Here is a 17697-nt window from a genome sequence, read left to right on the forward strand (position 1 = left end):
ATGAAATTTCTTTTTTGAAGGAGTTTGGGGTTTCCTCCCCAGAGGACAACATTTTTATAGGATTTCAAATTTTATTTTTAAATTTCAAACACTATATCCATGCATGTTGCAAAGAACACTCTCGGGGTGGCACACCTTTTCTTAAAGAGCCAGGAGACTTCATGGGTCGCAGGGTTTCTGTCCCAACCACGCGATGCCGCGGCCACAGCTGGGAGCCGCCATAGAGAATGTGTAAATGAACAGGCGGAGTGAACAGGCAATAAATAAAACTTTATTGACAAAAAGAGGTGACCGGCCCAAAGGAGGTAGTTTGCCTTGAGATGCTAAAGGCTCAAGTCTTTCCTTAGCTCAGGGGAATTTTTTATGCAATCTTTAATAATTTTTCCCAATGTTGTTCCAAAGTTGCCATTTCAAATCTCTCCTACATCAGTACTGGGTGTGCGGCAGTGGCATTGACTTCCTTCCTCTTCCTCCTCCCTCCCACTGGCCCTCCCTCCCTGCCTGCATCCCTCTTCCTCTTTGCCTTTATCTCCATCTTTTCTCATTTTCCCCATTTATTTTCTCCTTTTCATTGATTTCCAGGAGCGTTCCTTAAGCTCATTTTTTACTCTCAGATTCTGTTTTCTGCACCGTTAAATCACCTCTTCCGGCCTTGGCTTCAGCAAATTCCACCATCGTGTTTTTTCACTGAGGAAGTATCTTTCTAAATTTCAGGGCTTTTTCCATTAAAAAAAGAGCCAAATCTAATCTTACGGGAAATGCTCAGATTAGAGATTTCTTTCTTGTTTCTTGGAAAAGTTTTACATCATGAGGGAATGTTTGATTTGCTTTCTCAGAATAAGCCCCATTTTCGAAATCACAGAAAGTTTTCCCATATCTGTTAAATCTTTTATTGTATTCCTGGCAAAGAGAAAATGGCTTACCCACTGTTAGAACCTGGGGAAGGTTCCATCAGAATCCTTCCTTCGATATTGTCCTTGGTGAGGATAAAGGGTTTCTTTGACTGCTTTACAGGACAACATTTTAATGTGGGCGTTCAGGTGACAGTGAGCAGAAGTAAGGTCCCAGGCAGGTGAAGGTGTAGCAGAGGATTTATCCGGAAGTTTCCTTTCACCCCGTGCAGGCATCAAGGCTGTGCCAAGTGATGCCATTGGTGGGGCAAAGATCTGCTCACCCCGCCCCCATCTCCTGCATCCCTCTTCCAGGTGGGAGCGTCATTCTGCTCCGATGGCAGGGAAGGTGACCGCTGCCCCGAGCATGCGTTCACGTCACTGCCGTGACGACAACAGCCCTACAGGAAGGCACCAAGTCCCTTCACTCCACAACTGTTCTCATCATGAGTCCCCTCAGCCACACCTGTCATTTCAGCCACGTGAAGGCCAGGTGTCAACTGTGCCACTGGCTGTCCCTTATGGACAGCACTGGGGTGATCCCCAAAGTCCCTGAATCTGCCCCGTGCCAACTGTTCCGTGGTCCGCCTTAATAAATAAGGGGAGTGGGGAATCTTTTCCATTTTGGGACCCTCCCTGCGCCTGCACTGGACTACAGGGCTTGCTGCTTCTTTATTTCTAGCACTTTCTCTCTCCATTATATCTTCTTTAAAAATCATCCAAGTTCCTTTCCCACTATGGCCTGCTGTACTGACAGACATCTGTTTTTCCTTCCTCTCTCCCTTCCTTCCTGCCGAAGACTTGGTCCTAACGAGGCTTTAGAGGGTGGGAATTGAGAAGGTACACTCGAACTGCCACCCTGCAATGGAAGCCACAGTTTGTTCCTGATTCCTTGTGACAACTTGAATTGGACAATCCGGGGAAATTTTCTCTTGCTTCGTGCAGTGACTCAATCTTATCAGAAGGCACCTGTGGCCGTCCCTTTGTTGAGCAGTTCTGCCTTCTCCGAGTCCCGTGATTTTTCTTTGTTTGCTTCAGTGGACCCATCACTAGTTCTGGGGGAGAGCGTGCGGGTCCCCATCAGAACTGCTCAGACCCGGGTGATAGGAGAAAGGAGAGGATTAAGTTGATAGAGTTTTATTTTGTTGACTCAACAAATAGAAGCTGAAGGAAAGCAAGCTAGACAGAAATGGGTAAGGGACGGAGTTGCTTTTCCGTGTTCGGGGTTTGTATTGGGGCCTTTCTGTCACAAGTGACAAAGTTCAGCTCAGACTGTGCCAGGTGACGAAAGGAAATCAGGGGTCGTTCCGGTACCAAGTCAAGTTGGCTTCAGAGAACAAGCTATGTCCTCGAGAGTCCAGCATCTTCCCCTTGCTTGGCCCTGCCCACTGCTTGGCCCCGCCCTCCGCTCAGCCCCTCCTCCTCCTCCGCTGGGCTCCCTTCATGCATGGACTCTGTGGGAGCCCCTGGACGTGCTGAGGGGTCAGGCTGCAACAGCTCTGGCCTCTTGTCCCTGCAGTTCAGTTCTAGGCACTCGGAGTGTGGGTCTTCCCCTTGGTTCCCACTGAACTTTTTAAAAAATCATTTTGTTGATTTTTTCAATAGAGAGAGAGATCTGTTGTTCCACTTATTGATGCATGCGTTGGTTGTTTCTTGCGTGTGCCAACTGGAGATCGAACCCACAACCGTGGCGTATCTGAATGATGCTCTAAGCAACTGAGTTACCCAACCAGGGTTAAACTTTTGTTGTATAACAGCTTTATTGAGATGTGATTCACATACCATACAATGCACCCACTTAAAGTGTAAACTCAGTGGTTGTAGTATAGACACAGAATTGTGTGACCATCAGCACAAGCCACTTTAGAAGATTTTTGTCATCTCACAACAATCCCCCACACCCACTAGCCCCATCCCCCACACCTAGGCTGTCTATATAGATTTGTCTGTTTGGGACATCTCATATAAACGGAATCATATAACACGGGGTCCTTTCTGACTGGCTTCTTTCACTCAGCATAATGTTTTCAAGATTCATTCGTCCTGTAGCATGTATCAAAACCACATTCCTTTTTGTGACTGGGTAGCATTCATTGTATGGACGTGCCACGTTTTGCTTAGCCGTTCATGAGCGGATGGACAATTGGGTTGTTTCCACCGTTAGGCTACCATCATGCTCCCGTGAACATTTGTGTACATTGTTCGAACATTTGGTTCCATTTCCACGAGGCACATATTTAGAAGTGGAATTGCTGGGTTGTATAGTTATCCTGTATTTAAACTTCAGAGGAATGGATGTTTCCAAAGCAGCTGCACCGTTTCACCATCCCATCAGCAGCGTACCGGGGTTCTAATTGCCCCACACCCTTGCCAACCTTGGTTATCGTCTACCTTGTTGTTTAGAGCCAACCTAGTGGTGGGAAGTGACACCTCACTGTGGATTCCCAGGAAACTCTTGAGAGCCATTCTGATTGGACCACCCTGGGCGATGCAACCATTCATGAACCAATCCCTGCGGCTGAGTCTACTTGGTGCTGGATTGACCCGACCTAGGGCATGAACTCCACCCTAGAAACTCACCAAGACCACGTGGACTCAGAAAGAAGACAGGACTGATTCCAAGTTTAAAATCAGAGCCATTACTAGGGAAGACAAAGAATGAATGTCTACTAACCCTGGGCGGGCAGCCAGCCAGGAGTCAGAGGGGGCGATGCCCCGGCCCGGGCCTGGCAGGGCCATCTGCTTCAGGAACAAGCCCCAGGGCACCCCTGCCATGGGCATCCTTCTTGCTGTGTCCTTGGCACACAAAATGTCAAGATTCCTTAGAGTCTGCCCCGAGCTAGGTCTCTAATCTCCATCTCAATCCCTCTGTCTTTTCTGCCTCTCTCTCTATCCCTCCCCCCACGTCATGTGGTCACCTCCAAAGAGCAGCCTGCTCCCGCTGAGCTGTCTGGGCTGAGAGGGGCGACACTGCTTCTGTCACACCTGAGTCTCAGCTGCGGTCTTGCGGGCGGCGGTCCTGAGCAGCAGGCCTGTGGCGTGCTGTGTGTCTTGCCTGAGAAGGAACAAAAGGCCAGGCTGGACGCCTGCAGGATGGATCAGCAAACCCATACATTTGCTACCGGAAAAAAAAAAGAATGAAAAGATATTGATTATGTGGCATTGAAGTGCCTGGGGCTTTCACAGACATTCAGAATTGGACACATCGCTCAAGATCAATAGCAGGTTTTATGTCTCTAACCTAAAAAGCGCCAGTGCCACACGGTCCCCACACTGTGGAGTCTGTGACTCCACACCGTGACTGGCCCACAATGTGACTCGTGCAGGTCCGAACACCTGGCGCACTGTCCAGGTGCCTCCGACACAGGGACTCTCTGCAGCCCTGGCCTCTTTTGGCCAGAGAACAAGGGTGGATGGATACAAGGATACTTGGGAAGGCAGAATCGATGGTCTGTGATGTTGTCACCTTATAGGATAGCCTCACGCAGCCGCCACGTTGAACGGCTGGGATGGATCCCCAGTGGGAGGGCTGCTGGTAAAGGGAGGCAGAGGGGGCGGGGTTCTGAGGTTGGGAATGAAGAAGAGTTGAGTGCCTGTTCAGGGCCTGGGGCTGGGATGGGCGCCCACGGGTTCCCCTTGGCCTTGGTTGCAGCCCTGTGGGATGATGAGTAACACCCAGGTTACAAGGGGAGGAACAGTCAGTTGCTTCCTTGATTGAATGGGAGGTTGGCTGCACCCAGCGGGGTGGACCAGGTGAACTCTATGGGGTCATTATTTCTGAAGCATTTTCACACATGCATGAACTCACCTTTGCTCATGCGCCCATATGTCTTACTAGCATGGGAACAAACAGAAGCAGAGCAGAAGAGTGTCACCGTTATGCCGATGGGTTCTGACAGCCTGAGGTTCAATCTCGGTTTCACTAATTGTTACCGGTAACTTTGAACTAGTCACATGGCTTGCCTGTGCCTCGGTTTCTGAACCTGTAAAATGGGGTAATGATAATAATATCCACATCTAGGGGTCTTAGGAAGATTAAAAGGGTTAATACAGGTGAAGTTTGGTGCATGGCCAGCCTTTGATAAAGGTGAGCTAGCTGAGCAGTAGTACACAAGCAGAGCTAACAAACAAGATGCCGGTGGCCCAGCCAGGGTGCAGGTTTATCTGGTGATTCCAACAGAGATTCTCACTCCGTTTCACAGAGGTAAGCCGAAACCCCCCTAACATCCCAGCCGCACTCACATGGGTGAAACTTGGTGCCAGCCTCCCAGGCAGGGGACTCCTCCCTGTCCCTCCAGCCTCCCCTCCGACCCGCCCCCACCACCCCACCCAGCTCCGTGGTATCTTGGGCAGTAGGAACAGTCCCTACTGGAGCCCCCTGAATGGGGGGTCTGCAGCCTTTCCCAGTGCCCCGGCTCTCCTAACCCCCACGGGGATGATTTCCTCCCCCTCCCGAACCGTCTTTGTTTTCTGGCACATGCGCATTTGTGGGGCAAACTTGTACCAAGTTCTCTCTCCCAATTTTCTGGCAGGATGAGACAGCTAATCTGTTTTGACATGCTCTCTGAACGGCCCTCAGATCAGTATACGAAAGAAGTCATCCATAAGTCATGTCTTTTATACACGTGTACTGGGGTGTACACAAGAAAGAGTTCGAGGGGCCGAGAGGCTGAAACACAACAGCCGCTCTTACAGCCGATTCAGGGTCCCTGCATTGAGTCCACATATCAAATCCCCTTTCAATGGGGCCGGTTCCATCAGCTGTCAGGTTCTATTAAATATATCCCTCAGACCCACTGACCAGCTGACAGGAGAGAAACTCAAAACCATACACCCGTCATTAGCATCATAAAATGTGAAATCAGCTGGGAGGAATGGCAACAGAACTGAAAACAGAAGAGATGAAAATCTGGACGCCCTTGTGCGCTTTTAAATAGAAACCCCAAGAGTTACAAACACACCCATAAAATACCAGGGCTGAAAAAAAAACCACCACCACCACGAGAACAAAACAAAGGTTGTCCTGTTGGGGCCTTCATAACACATAATGGTTCCTTTACCTTTTGTTACTGGGAGATTTGCATAAATGTTTCATGAGGTTAATACATGGGTAAACAAGAAGGTTTATTAGAAGACAGATGTGCTGGGTCCCCAGCTAGTGGGCTGCTTCTTCCAAGTCAGTGAAACGGAACCTCTTGTAAGGTTGCGGTGGTTAAAAATACTCACTCGAGGGCTGTGGCCCTATTTTTCCCTTTTTCAACTTCCCTGGTCTTACCTGAGAGTTTCTGAAGCAGGTAAGTGTGGGTGCAGGCTGCCACCCTGGGAGGAGATGGAGGTTCCCTTGGACGCAGAGCTTTGGGTCCGAGGAGGACCTGGGTCCTGGAAAGGGAAGAGGAAACGTCTGCGTGTTGGCCAGATCCGCCTCACCGTCTGCTGAGTGGGATGTTTGCTTCCTACTCGGGGGGAGAACAATTAGGCCCGTACTTAAAACCCACAAAGGAGCAGCGGATCAGAACGACCATGGCTTGGTCCAACTGCAATCCTATCACGATATTGGTTCCATATGGGGCCCTTTAAAGCAAAAAAGAAAAAGGAAAAAAGTTATGAGACCAATAATTTTTGATGAAACTTGGCTTAGCTCACAAGCAGGTCTAGTGGATGAAGCGGCAATCCAGTCTGGAAACACAACTTCCCTTCTTCCTGGCCCGGATGAAGGGAAGTCCTGTCCGACTGGAAGAAGACCCGAGTGGATTCGCGGTTTTGTGTAGCCCATTGGATGCGAGGAGGGACTTAGGTCGTGTGTCTTTAACCACACATCTCTGTGCGAGGCTTTGCTTTCTCTCGTGGGTGTCATTAGACCACTTACAAAGCAGGAACCTCTCTGATCCTGCCTTCTGAGTTGGGTTTCGGATGGAAGTTTCTAGCAAGAGTGTATTGGGCAGCTTGGGCGGCCGTAACAAAATGTAGCAGGCTTGGTGACTTAAACAACAGAAATGTATTAGTCGTGGTTCTGGAAGCTGAGAAGTCCAAAATCAAGGTGCCCGCTGATTCTGTTCCCTGGTGAGGGCCTGCTCCCTGCTGCTCTTCACAGGGTTGGGGAGGGGAGACAGACAGACAGAAAGCTCCTGGTGTCTAATCTTCTAAGGCCACTAATCCGGTCCTGAGGGCCCCACCCCCATGACCTCACTTAAATTCCACTACCTCCCAAAGTCCATAACAGTGTTCTGGAAACCTCTCATCTCCTGAAAATATTGTAAAATTCTGGGAGCAGAAAGTTTCAGAAAATGTGGGTGGTTTTCTCTTCTCTGTCATACATACACACATACGCACACACACACACACACCACTTTCACGTGAGGCGCCTGAACCACCACAACACTGACATTTTGCATTGGACCATTTTTACTGCAGGGAGCTGCCCTGTGCCTTGTAGAATGTTTAGTTGAATTCCTGGTTTCTACCCACTAGTTACCATTAGCAACCCTCTCCTGGCTGTGACAACCAAACATGTCTCCAGATATCACCAAATGTCCCTTGAGGGAGGACATTGTTCCCCGCCCTCCAATGAGAACCACTGATCTGAGTGTTTTCCAATCCGTTGACCTCTGTTGACAGCCATAGATGGCTGTCCTCTGTAGGATCGCCAACAGGAGGACCAGGGTGACTTCTGATTTACACGTCAGCTAGCTCAGCGCGTCTCCAGCGGCCCAGCCCAGCCTGTGTGGGACGACCCTCGGTGGTAGAACAGAGGGGAACGCTGGCCTATAAGCAGAGGTGAGTGTTGTCCATGCAACCATAGGATAAGAGGGGCCAGCCCCCGGCCCTCGGGCGGCATGACCAGGCCCAAGGAGAGCCTGTCTTGCTGTCACAAGCACCAAGGTGGGGAAGGAGGAGCTTCCCAGCAACTTCCACTTGTCCCTGCCTCCCATGTCACTTTGCTTTGGACGTCCCGACGCTCTTACTGCCATTTGCATGTTATTTGTATGTTTACATTTGTCTTTGTTTTCAGTGGACTGTCTCCCCGACCAGAAGGCAAACTCAAAAAGAGCAGAGACTTGGCTTCAAGTGGCTGTGTAGTGTGATTCAGCCAAACTTGGGGGCCTGGGTCTCAGACTGAAGTCCACATTCTGCTGCTTATTAGCTTTGTTGACCTTGAAGAATCACTTAGCTTTACTAAGCCTCAGCTTCCTCCTCTGTGTTTATTTATACAAAAAATGAGTAAAACAAACAAGCCTAGTTTCTATTCCATAGGACTAAATGAAACAGTGCTTTTCATATAATATGGGCTCAACAGATATAAGCTATTACTCTTCACCGCTGTAATTATAACCCATGGAGTAGTAGTCCCTGGGACTGGAAGAGACACAATCACTACTCATGAAATGAATGAATGAGCAAACTCCATTGTGTCTGTCTCTGATTTTCAATTCTTCCTGTTGATAATTACCTCTCCATCCAAACCCCTTTTCTATTTTCACAAGAGCTGGGAAGCAAAGGTCTAATCCAATGTTCGTTTCTAAGCAAGGACTTATAGCACTCAGATAGAGACAAACGCTCCAGGCTTGGGGACAATATACCGCCAGTCATTTTTCAGGGCGACATCCCACATTCTCTGCAAGAACTCTACTGTGCTCTGAAGGCCAACTTGGGGCTGGCCCAGAGACTCGCCTTGTGGGTTGGCGGGGATCGGTCAATGCTCCAAAGCAAGCAGACATTGAGACGTGTGGCCATGTTTGCAGTGGGTGTCGGGTGGGGGGGGGCTGGTACGGCAGCTCCGGAATGGAGAGACCAGACTGCCGGGGGCCCATGGCCTCTCTCAGCCATCCCAGTGACAGATCAACATCTGTGATAAGTGTGCTCAATCTGAGAAGGAAAAGAGATGCAATTATGTCGTTTCTAATGAATTCTGAAGGAAACAAAGAATTTAAGCAGGAGAACTCTGGAGACACCCGGAGAGCTGAAGCCTGTCCGAGCAACTGAGCCGCCCCCGGGATGATGCATAGCTGATCAAACATTTGTGTGGGTCGCAGGGGGCCCCCCCATCCCCCGAGAATGCTTGAGAGGAAGCAGGAAAACTCAGGAGTCCCAGGAAGCACTGCCCGACTTTTATTAAATAAATTGCACGCTCCTCTCAGCTTCCACCAGCGTCAATAATATCAACTTTTGGACAAACGGCTCTCTCTGGGGAACGGGTTCTGAGACTCACTCCTAATCTTCTTTCTTTGAAGTATCTGAGGGCTTAAAGGCAGGTATCAATATCTGCGGCCTCTGGCCTTTATGGAGGGGGCGGGGCATGAAAGGGTCCTGCTGCTGCCGAGGGGAGTGAGACCACCGGCATCCACAGCCCACCTCTCTGGCTGACTGTTTTCGTCCAGTCAGCTTCCAGGGTACCCCAGATGGCACCTGCCCACATGGGGTGCAATCCCCCAAGGCCCCCTGCGCCTTCTATGCCCTTCCAGCTCTGCCATCTGCCGCGCTCATGGGGCTTCACTTTGAAGAGTAAAAAACAGCAAGCCCTGTGGCTGTGAGCACGTGCCTTGGACTGGAATTTCTAAAGACCAGTTAGGAGGTTTGTTGCGCCATTAACTAACTCCTTTGGAAATGAATAGGAGAAATACATTCATTAATCCTTTTCTCTAAGTTCTTTTTAGCAGCGTGTCCCCCACGTGCCTCCTGACAGAGCTGGCCGTCGGCATTCAGGACGGGCATGTGGCGCGTGTCGTGAGCCCTGCGCTAAGCCCTCCACAGCCCTTCATCCTGTGTGTGCTTCGCACCAGCCCCGTGAGATAACTACTATTATTCCTATTTTATTAGATCCAGACCCTATGTTTTTAACTTATGAGCTATTAACTTTTTGTGGTCATAGGAGTTTGTAAAACTCAGAGCTAACCAAGATTAATGGGTTTTGTTACTACAGAAATTCTTAGCCTTTTAATATAGCTACATCCACTCAAAATCTCTAAGTGGGAGAACAGACGACGTATTTTTCTACAGGATGCTTTTCTGTGCCAACGCGTTTCCAAGGATTATTGTTGCAGGAGAACGACAGGCAGGCTGTATTTCTAAGGAGACACAGGATCACTGCTTTGTGGGTAAGACGCAATGCCGCAAAGAGGATTGTTGAATGATCTTGTTCATTGACAAATCATTATATTTCAACAAACCACTTGAAGAATTGCATGTATCAGAACCAAAATTTAACATAGAGCCTGGTTCAAGGCATGCTGGATACCAAACTCATAAGAATACTTGGGCGGAACTTTTCACTGTTTATGAACTCTTTCTTCTTCTCTTCATTTTTACCCTCTAAGCAGTTTCCCATCCTATGGGATCTTCTCCTGTGGTTGGAAGAGAATCTGCCAGCAGAACCCCTACAATCCTATCCCAGAGCAGAGGTCAGCAAATTATAGACAAGAGGCTGAATCTGGCTCACCGCTTGTCTTCTTAAATAAAGTTTTATTGGAACATACTTGTGCTCATTCATTTACACACCATTTTTAGCTGCTTCCATACTACAATGGCAGAGTTGAGCACTCGTGACACAGACTGTATATCCTGCAAAGCCTAAAATATTTACTGTTTGACCCTTTACAGAGAAAGTTTGTTGACCTCTGCCCTAGAGCTAAGTATTTACAATGGTTATAGAGCTTGGTTGCAATGCAAAACTTCTCCAGTAGGGGCCACTGCCTTACATACCACGCATTATATTTGATGCAAGCCACTGCCAAATCTTATTCTTTAAATTCCACACTCCTGCTATATGTTTTCTCCAGTGGGGAGAAGGAAAAAGACATCAGCATTTATTGAGCTATGGTTATGTATCTGGAAAGATCCAAATACTGTCTCATTTGCAACTATCTGGATAAGCAACTATGATCCCATTTTACGGAGGAAGAAAACAGATTCAAAGAGCTGAAGTATTTGACCAAGGTTACACAGTGGCTACACGGTAAAGAATTTGCATCTCAAACTCTGACCCAATGGTGGAAGCTGATTCTACTGGTAGAGAATGTAGGCTGCAGGATTACCCAGCCCTGTCAGGGACTAGCCTTGCGACTTGGGCAAGTGACTTAATCTCGTGACTCAGTGTTCTCAGCTGTGAAATGGGAAGAAAAATAGTACTTTCCTCTTAAGTGTTGTCGTGAGGACCACATGAATTAATTTATGTAAAGTTCTTTGAATGACTCTTGGTACATTAAGGTGCAAATACAGGCTGCCTGGCAATCAGCGGTGCTCAGTAAATGAAAGCTTCCCATTGGCTGCTTCCTAGCCTCCTTGCTCTCAGAACCTGGGCCACCAGAAGTGCTAAGTTTGCAGAGTAGAAGGAGGCTTGCAAAGCCAAGAGGAGGCTGGTGGGGACCGAGTGAGGGCCAGGAGGAGGGAGCAGAAGGAGAAGCTAAAGCCAAGATGACAGGCAAAGTGGGCAGTCTGGCTGAGCCAAGAATCCTGGTCCCAGGTGCTCGAATCCAGGCACATGCTGCTGTCCCCAGGGGCCAGCCAACGTTTCAACCCTAATTTATGTCTGTTCACATCCAAGCCTGCCTTCCTCCCTGGCCTGGCTCGGAGACTCCACGCTTTGGGCTTCGCCCTGAAAAATGTTCTTCTAAAGCAAACACACATGACTTAGGCAGGTTCCTAAGAAAGAAATCAGAGGCAAAGTAGTGTGTCTAATCATGCCTAAATCCCTTATGCCTCTCCAGGGGGATCTGGGGCCGGCTGTGCCGGGCAGGCCTGGCTGCCTACCCAGCAGATGACTGGCCTCCGAGCTGAGGGACCTGGGGAGGCTGCCGTAGCCCCCCCCCCCCGACAAAGTGGACCAGTCACCTCTGCTGGCCTGTAACTCCATGGCAGTGAAGGTGAGCATGTGTTCACAAAAAGCAGCGCCTGGTGGAGCGGGCCTGTCCCCTAGTCCATGTCCTATGGACCCTGTGCCCCTGCAGAATAGATTTCAAAGCAGCCCCTTGGAGGTCTTCTCTCTGCATCTGAAACAAAACTTCTGCTTCTCTCTGTAACTCTCTTTCCCCACCTTCTTGCTTGTTACAGGTGGCATCCCACATCCCCAGCTCAGGGCATCCCACCCTTACCTCCTCTGTACAAAATACAGCTGGGTCTTTCCTGCACCCATGCTCCAGAAACGCCCAAGGGGCCAAGGCTCTGGGCTCTGGAGGGGCCGGGAGGGCAGAGTTGATGTCTTCCAGAGCTTCCCACGCCCACATTTGTCACACGCAGGTGAACGTGCTGTTGCCAACATGATAAATTTCACACCAGTCCTGCTGACTTGGGCTCACTAATTGCCCGATAGCATTTTCTTTGTTAAGCTTCACTGTGATCATCACCCTTTTTGTTGAACTGACAGTAGAAATATTCTGCCAGCCATGACCCACATGCAGCAGCCTGATGCACGGCTTCCCTGATCCTTCCTGGTGGGGGTGGGTGCAGGGAGAATTATGCAGGCCCCCCGGTATCCTGGTCCCTGAAACTGAGCTCTGCAGAGGGCTCCCCAGGGTGGCCGTGATGCACAAACCCTGGGAGATGGGCACTCACGTGGGGCTCTGTGCCTGATGCCCCCTGGAAGGGAGCAGGGCATAACATGGGCACATGCACAGTGGCCCTGGGCAACCCCATTCTGAGTCTAGGGGTTCTGATGGGCAAGATGCAGAGGGCCCAGCAAGCCTGTCCGTGAAAAGCTGTAGCAACCAGAGCAAGGCCGGGGAGGAGAGGCTCACACCCACAGCCCCATTCTGGGGTATGCTTTTCAATGCCGCACTGTCTGCCTCCCTGGCCATGCCCTTGGAGGGAGCCATCTTCAGTTTTAGCTGGCCAAGCTCAGCTGACAAATGATACCCAGGAAGTGAGGGGCAGCCTGGGTACCACCGGCTGCCTGGAATGCAACCTGGGTAAGAGGAGACCGTGTGGAAGATGGGGTGCCCTGCTAGAGGGGTGGGGACAGAACAAATGAACCACAGGGAGGTCTTCTCACCCCAAACTGCACACTCCCCCTCAGCAAGAGACGAAGCACTCTTATCAGCTGAAGAATTCAGCCGACCGGGCAGGGTCGCATACCGCACGGTGGCTGGGCCTGGCTCGGCTGTCTAGTCAAGAACAGGCTAGTCTTTGTTCCTGTGCTTACTGGGGGTGCTGCCTGGCGGTGGAGGGTCCCGCACGGGTGCAATTATGGGATTTTTTAAAGGTATAGAAATTGTATCTTCCACCTTGGATCTCGGGAAAATAACGGAGGAAGGGAGCGTGATGTTAAAGGGGCAAGTGGAGTCATTTTCATTGCTGGCCACTCCCCTTCCCCAAAGCCAGCCCGTGAACTCGAGTGCCTTCCTGTCGTTACAGGAGCCGGCAGTGGTGGGCAGCACTGTGCTTACCTCTTCAAACTCTGTTCACCGCACCTAGGGGCGTGTCCTCTAAGGACTTGGACTCTAAAGGCTTGGAGTTTGAAGAATCCTTATAGGTCATCCATCCATCCATCCATCCATCCATCCATCCATCCATCCATCCTTCTGTGAACCTATTCATCCAACCACCCACTCACCTACCTACCCATCCATGCATCTATTCACCCACCCATTCATTCACCCATTTATTCATTCATCCATCCGTTTATCCATCATCCACTCATCCACCCATGCATCCCCCCATCCGTCCATCCACCCACCCATTCAACCAGGAAATATTTATGGAGCACTGAGCACGTGCTACCCAGTGGTGATCGAGGGAGACCCAGTGTCTGCTTCCACGGAACTGACACGCGATTGGGGAAGATGGATAGTAAACCCGCAAGCACATAAATAAATAAATAAAATCACTAAAAGATTGTGATAAGTGCCCAGAAAGAGAAAAACCAAGGAAAGGCGAGAACAAACGCGGAGGCCTGGGAAGATCAGGAGAGGCCTCTCCAAGAAGAAGGTAAGACTTAATCTGAAGCCTGATTGACAGGGAGCGAACCACACTGAAAAATGAGTGGCGGCTCTGAAGCGGGTGCGAGTTTGGCGAGTTCAAGGGCCAGAAAGGAGGCCAGTGCGGCTGGGCCGGAGCGAACTTGGCGAAAACCTCTTGCTCGTATGAAAGGCTGCACGTAATCCCATAGAAAATAAACCAACGCAGAGAGGTTCAGAGGAAGTCAGTTTAAAACCACTGCTAGGATCCGACTGCTGGCAGGAGCTCAGCCCTGCCGTCACACTCAGCATTTGTCGGAATGCTTTGGTGATGCTGAAAGTCTGCCGTGTGTGGAGAGGGTGGGTGCTGTGTCAGGCAGGGCCCTCTGGGGGACACACCTCCCTGCACAAAAAAGCCCGAGTGGGTGTGGAAGGACTGACAGACGCAGCTGAATCTCTCTGCGGTTCCCCCTCCCCGCAGCAGCAGGCCTATCCCAGCTGGTTCTCCCGAAGAGCGTACGGGACGTATTTCAGACCAGGAGACTTTGAAGTCTGTGTTCTCTTAAGGCTTTACAATGTCAAGCTTCATAACCCAAGAACTGGCTTGCTAGCTTCCTACTTTAAATTGCTCATAATTTGAAACATGCAAACATTTCCACTTTATCAAGCAGGGCTACTAAACATATTATTGCTGGAACCTGCATGTTTTATGGTCTCTATACAGCCAGGGAGCTGAGTTTTATTAAAATAGACTGTTAAGAGGCTCAACTCATTATGGAATCTTCCAGGCCCCAGAATGAAAGAGTTTTGTTTATTCTAAGGGCAGGGGGAGAAAGGGCTGGAAAGAGGGTGGGGATGAGTGTGAGTGAGTGAGTGAGTGTGTGTGTGTGTGTGAGTGTGTGTGTGAGAGAGAGAGAGATGGGAAAAAGCGGAGACCACCAACAGTCTCCATGTCCGTCCCGCCCACTGCTGTGTCCAAGGCCCGGCATTTGTTTGTGGGGCCGTGAGCCCTGAGTCTGGCTTCATGACAACTGGGAATTAGGGGAAAAAGGATGATTCTTCCCTTGGGAGCAAAAGAAAAAGAGGTTCAGGGTCTCCACCAAGGATGCTGACAAGGAGACCTAACAAAGCAGCTTGTCCCGTGCACAGAGGTGACCGAGCAGACGCTGATGGTGAGAACCGAGGCCGGACCACACCCGCCCAGCCTGCGTGCTGCTGGGCTGGGGCTGGTTGCTGAGGTGAAGGACCAGACCCTGCTCTGAAGTCTCCCTGTGTCCACACACAGCCTTCCGTGCACACCTCGGCAGAGACAGCGGGCTGCCGGCCCCACCAGGTCTCGTCGCTCCGTTTGTCCCCACGCCGACCTCGCAGAGAGGAGAGCCTCTGGGGTGACACAGGTGCAGGGGGACCCAGCTGTCCTCCCCTCCCAGCTGAGTCTGCAGACAGACGGTCGCCCCAGATGCCCCCGGGCAGCCGTTGCAGGACAGACCCCAAGTGAGGCCAGCAGAAGAAATGCCCAGCTGGGCCCAGGCAAGCGACAGAAACATGAAACACCACGAGTGGCCGTGGCTGTGTCAGGTCACATGGGTCGGTGGCGACAAAGAGCCAGAACACCGCGCTTCCCTCCCTTCCCCCTCTTGGGGTTTTGGAAAAAGCTCTTCCCCGAGCAGACCAAGATGTCTCCCGGCCTTTCTGATCAAAACGGCGCTGCTGATGACGATGACAGCTGTCATTTATCACACATCTAGAATGTACCAGGCACCACTTCTGAAGGTTTTCTATGTCGCCTGAGGTACAGTCAATGATTTGGCCCCACTTTGCAGATGAGGAAACTGAGGCTTAGACTCTGATTCCAAAGTTCCTATTTTATTTAATCCGCACCCGAGGACTTTGCCCTTATCAGAGACAGAGAGGAAGTGCACCAGACAAACATCGATATGAGAGAAAAACCATTGGTTGGTTGACTCCCATATGCACATGGACTAGGGATTGAACCCCAAACCCAGGTTTGTGGCCTAACCAGGAATCAAACCTGCAACTTTTTGGTTCCAGGACAATGCTTCGACCCACCAAGCCACGCCAGCCAGAGCCCAGAGCCCCTATTTTCGGTTGCTGCACTGCACTAGGCACAGCCCGGCACATGCAGGCAGGGCTGGTACACTGCACCACCGCTGTGAGACACTGCAGCAGCTCAGCACTCGCCCCTCATCCCACTTTTACTGAGTAACACCTGGTGGCCAGGAACTCTGCTGGGTAGTAGCCACGTTCCCAGAGCCTGGCAGAAGCCCATAGCCCTCCCTCCGGCACAGGCTGTCACCGTCCTTGGCCAAGCATCCTACAGTCTCCAGGGACACCTTTAATCCCTGCAACTCTGGTGCCTGATGCCATGGGTGAGCCTGCATGAGTGACCAGTGCCCACAAAATGGGCTTATGGCCAACTTACACATGCATAAGCAAGACCTGGGTGGGTGGGTGGATAGATGGAGGGATGGATGGAAGGATGGACGGACAGATGGATAAAGAAATCACATTCTGGCACACATGCCTTTTAAGAAACTGTCTCTGGACTAACTCTCATGTTAGTGTTTTTAATATTATAAGAAGCCTTGTTCCCACCAATCTGCGATTTTCCATTTGGCCCAGGTGCAGGGCAAAGCAGGCTGGAGACCAAGATCGGGCGGACGAGGAGGTCGGAAAGGTGTTAACAAGCTATAAACGACCTTTCTGGCCTATTCAGGCATAAGTAATGTCCCCAAATTGCCTACAGTCAAAACTGCCAATTCTGAGCTGATTGCTATGAATCAGGCTCCCCCTCCACGCAATAATGTGATCAATTTCTCATTTCGCTGAATAAATAAGCGGGAAGATGGGGACCTGTCTCTGACCCCCCGTTAACCTCCCGCCTCATTATTCATATCAGACCTATGACATGCATGGAAGAAATCCCCAGTTCGATCTCGGCTAATTATTTGTTAGGACGGAAGGCCCTGTGAAGTGTTGCTGTTGGGACAAGCGTCCAGGGACCTCCGGGCAGGGAAGAGTCGGGCTGAGAAAGCCTTTGTCTGAAAGGAGGGTGGCCGAGGGGCAGGTGCCCTTTCTTCCCAGCCACACGCTCGCAGTCAGTGCATCCCTGCCCTCGCACACGCGTGTTTGGCTCCGAGCGGGATGCCCCAGTAATTTCTGACATCTTCGACTACTGTTCACTTACATGTTTGTATCGTTCTTCGTGAAGATGCCCCTCGAAGACCGAGTCTTTCACTGGGATTCAGTCCTGGGGTAGTCGCTCTCCTCCCCCTGCCCCACGTCACGTCACCCTGGTTCCGACATCGAGGGCACAGGCTTCAGGAAGCATTCAAAACTTCTGTTTTGATGACCAGCTGCCTCTGGAGAGATTTCTCTGGAAGCCGAGGAAGCAGGTTCCTGTGAATCAGGAGGGAAGAAGCCACGTGAGGGGTTTTGCAGGCACGGTTGGAAGAGAGGCTGGGGGCTGTCGGCCTGGTCCCGGGCCACGCAGCTCCCTGGGAAAAGGATGCCATTGGCTCAGCCTGGAAGACCCGGCGCCTGTCCCCGAGGGGGCCTGACAGCTGCCCTTGCCAGGGGTCCATCCGAAAAGCAGCATGGTGGACGCCCAAGGAACCTCCCAAGACTGGAAGGGCACAAGTTTTTTTCAGTGCATTCGTGTTTAAGAGAACAAAGGCCTTTGTTACCCAGTGGCTGCAGTATCACCTTGATGGAGGTCTAGCCCTTCCTCATGTCCCGGAGAGTGTCCCCCCAGCGCTCTGGTCTCAGGAGACTTACGGGATCAGCATGTCCACTCACTCTGTTCAGTGTATGAATCTGGAACATGGGTCGCTCACTTCGAAGGCTAGACTTCGAAGGCGCAGTTACGGAGGCCCGGCATTATCGGGCACAGCCCTGTCCTC

At 50.7% G+C, this 17697-nt stretch overlaps 1 long non-coding RNA gene across 1 annotated transcript; it reads right to left on the reverse strand.

Annotated features, from left to right (window-relative positions):
- Window positions 1–3502: 3502 nt before the first annotated feature.
- LOC128627086 (uncharacterized) lies at window positions 3503–17118 on the reverse strand. The gene is made up of 4 exons (XR_008391186.1): window positions 16983–17118; window positions 6166–6269; window positions 4699–4873; window positions 3503–4008 (listed from the first exon to the last, which is right to left on the reverse strand). It is a non-coding gene; the product is annotated as an uncharacterized LOC128627086 (long non-coding RNA).
- Window positions 17119–17697: the final 579 nt, after the last annotated feature.

The sequence above is a fragment of the Artibeus jamaicensis genome, unplaced genomic scaffold (genome assembly GCF_021234435.1).
Source record: "Artibeus jamaicensis isolate MK-2021 breed Jamaican fruit bat unplaced genomic scaffold, CSHL_Jam_final contig_3152, whole genome shotgun sequence".
NCBI lineage: Eukaryota > Metazoa > Chordata > Mammalia > Chiroptera > Phyllostomidae > Artibeus > Artibeus jamaicensis.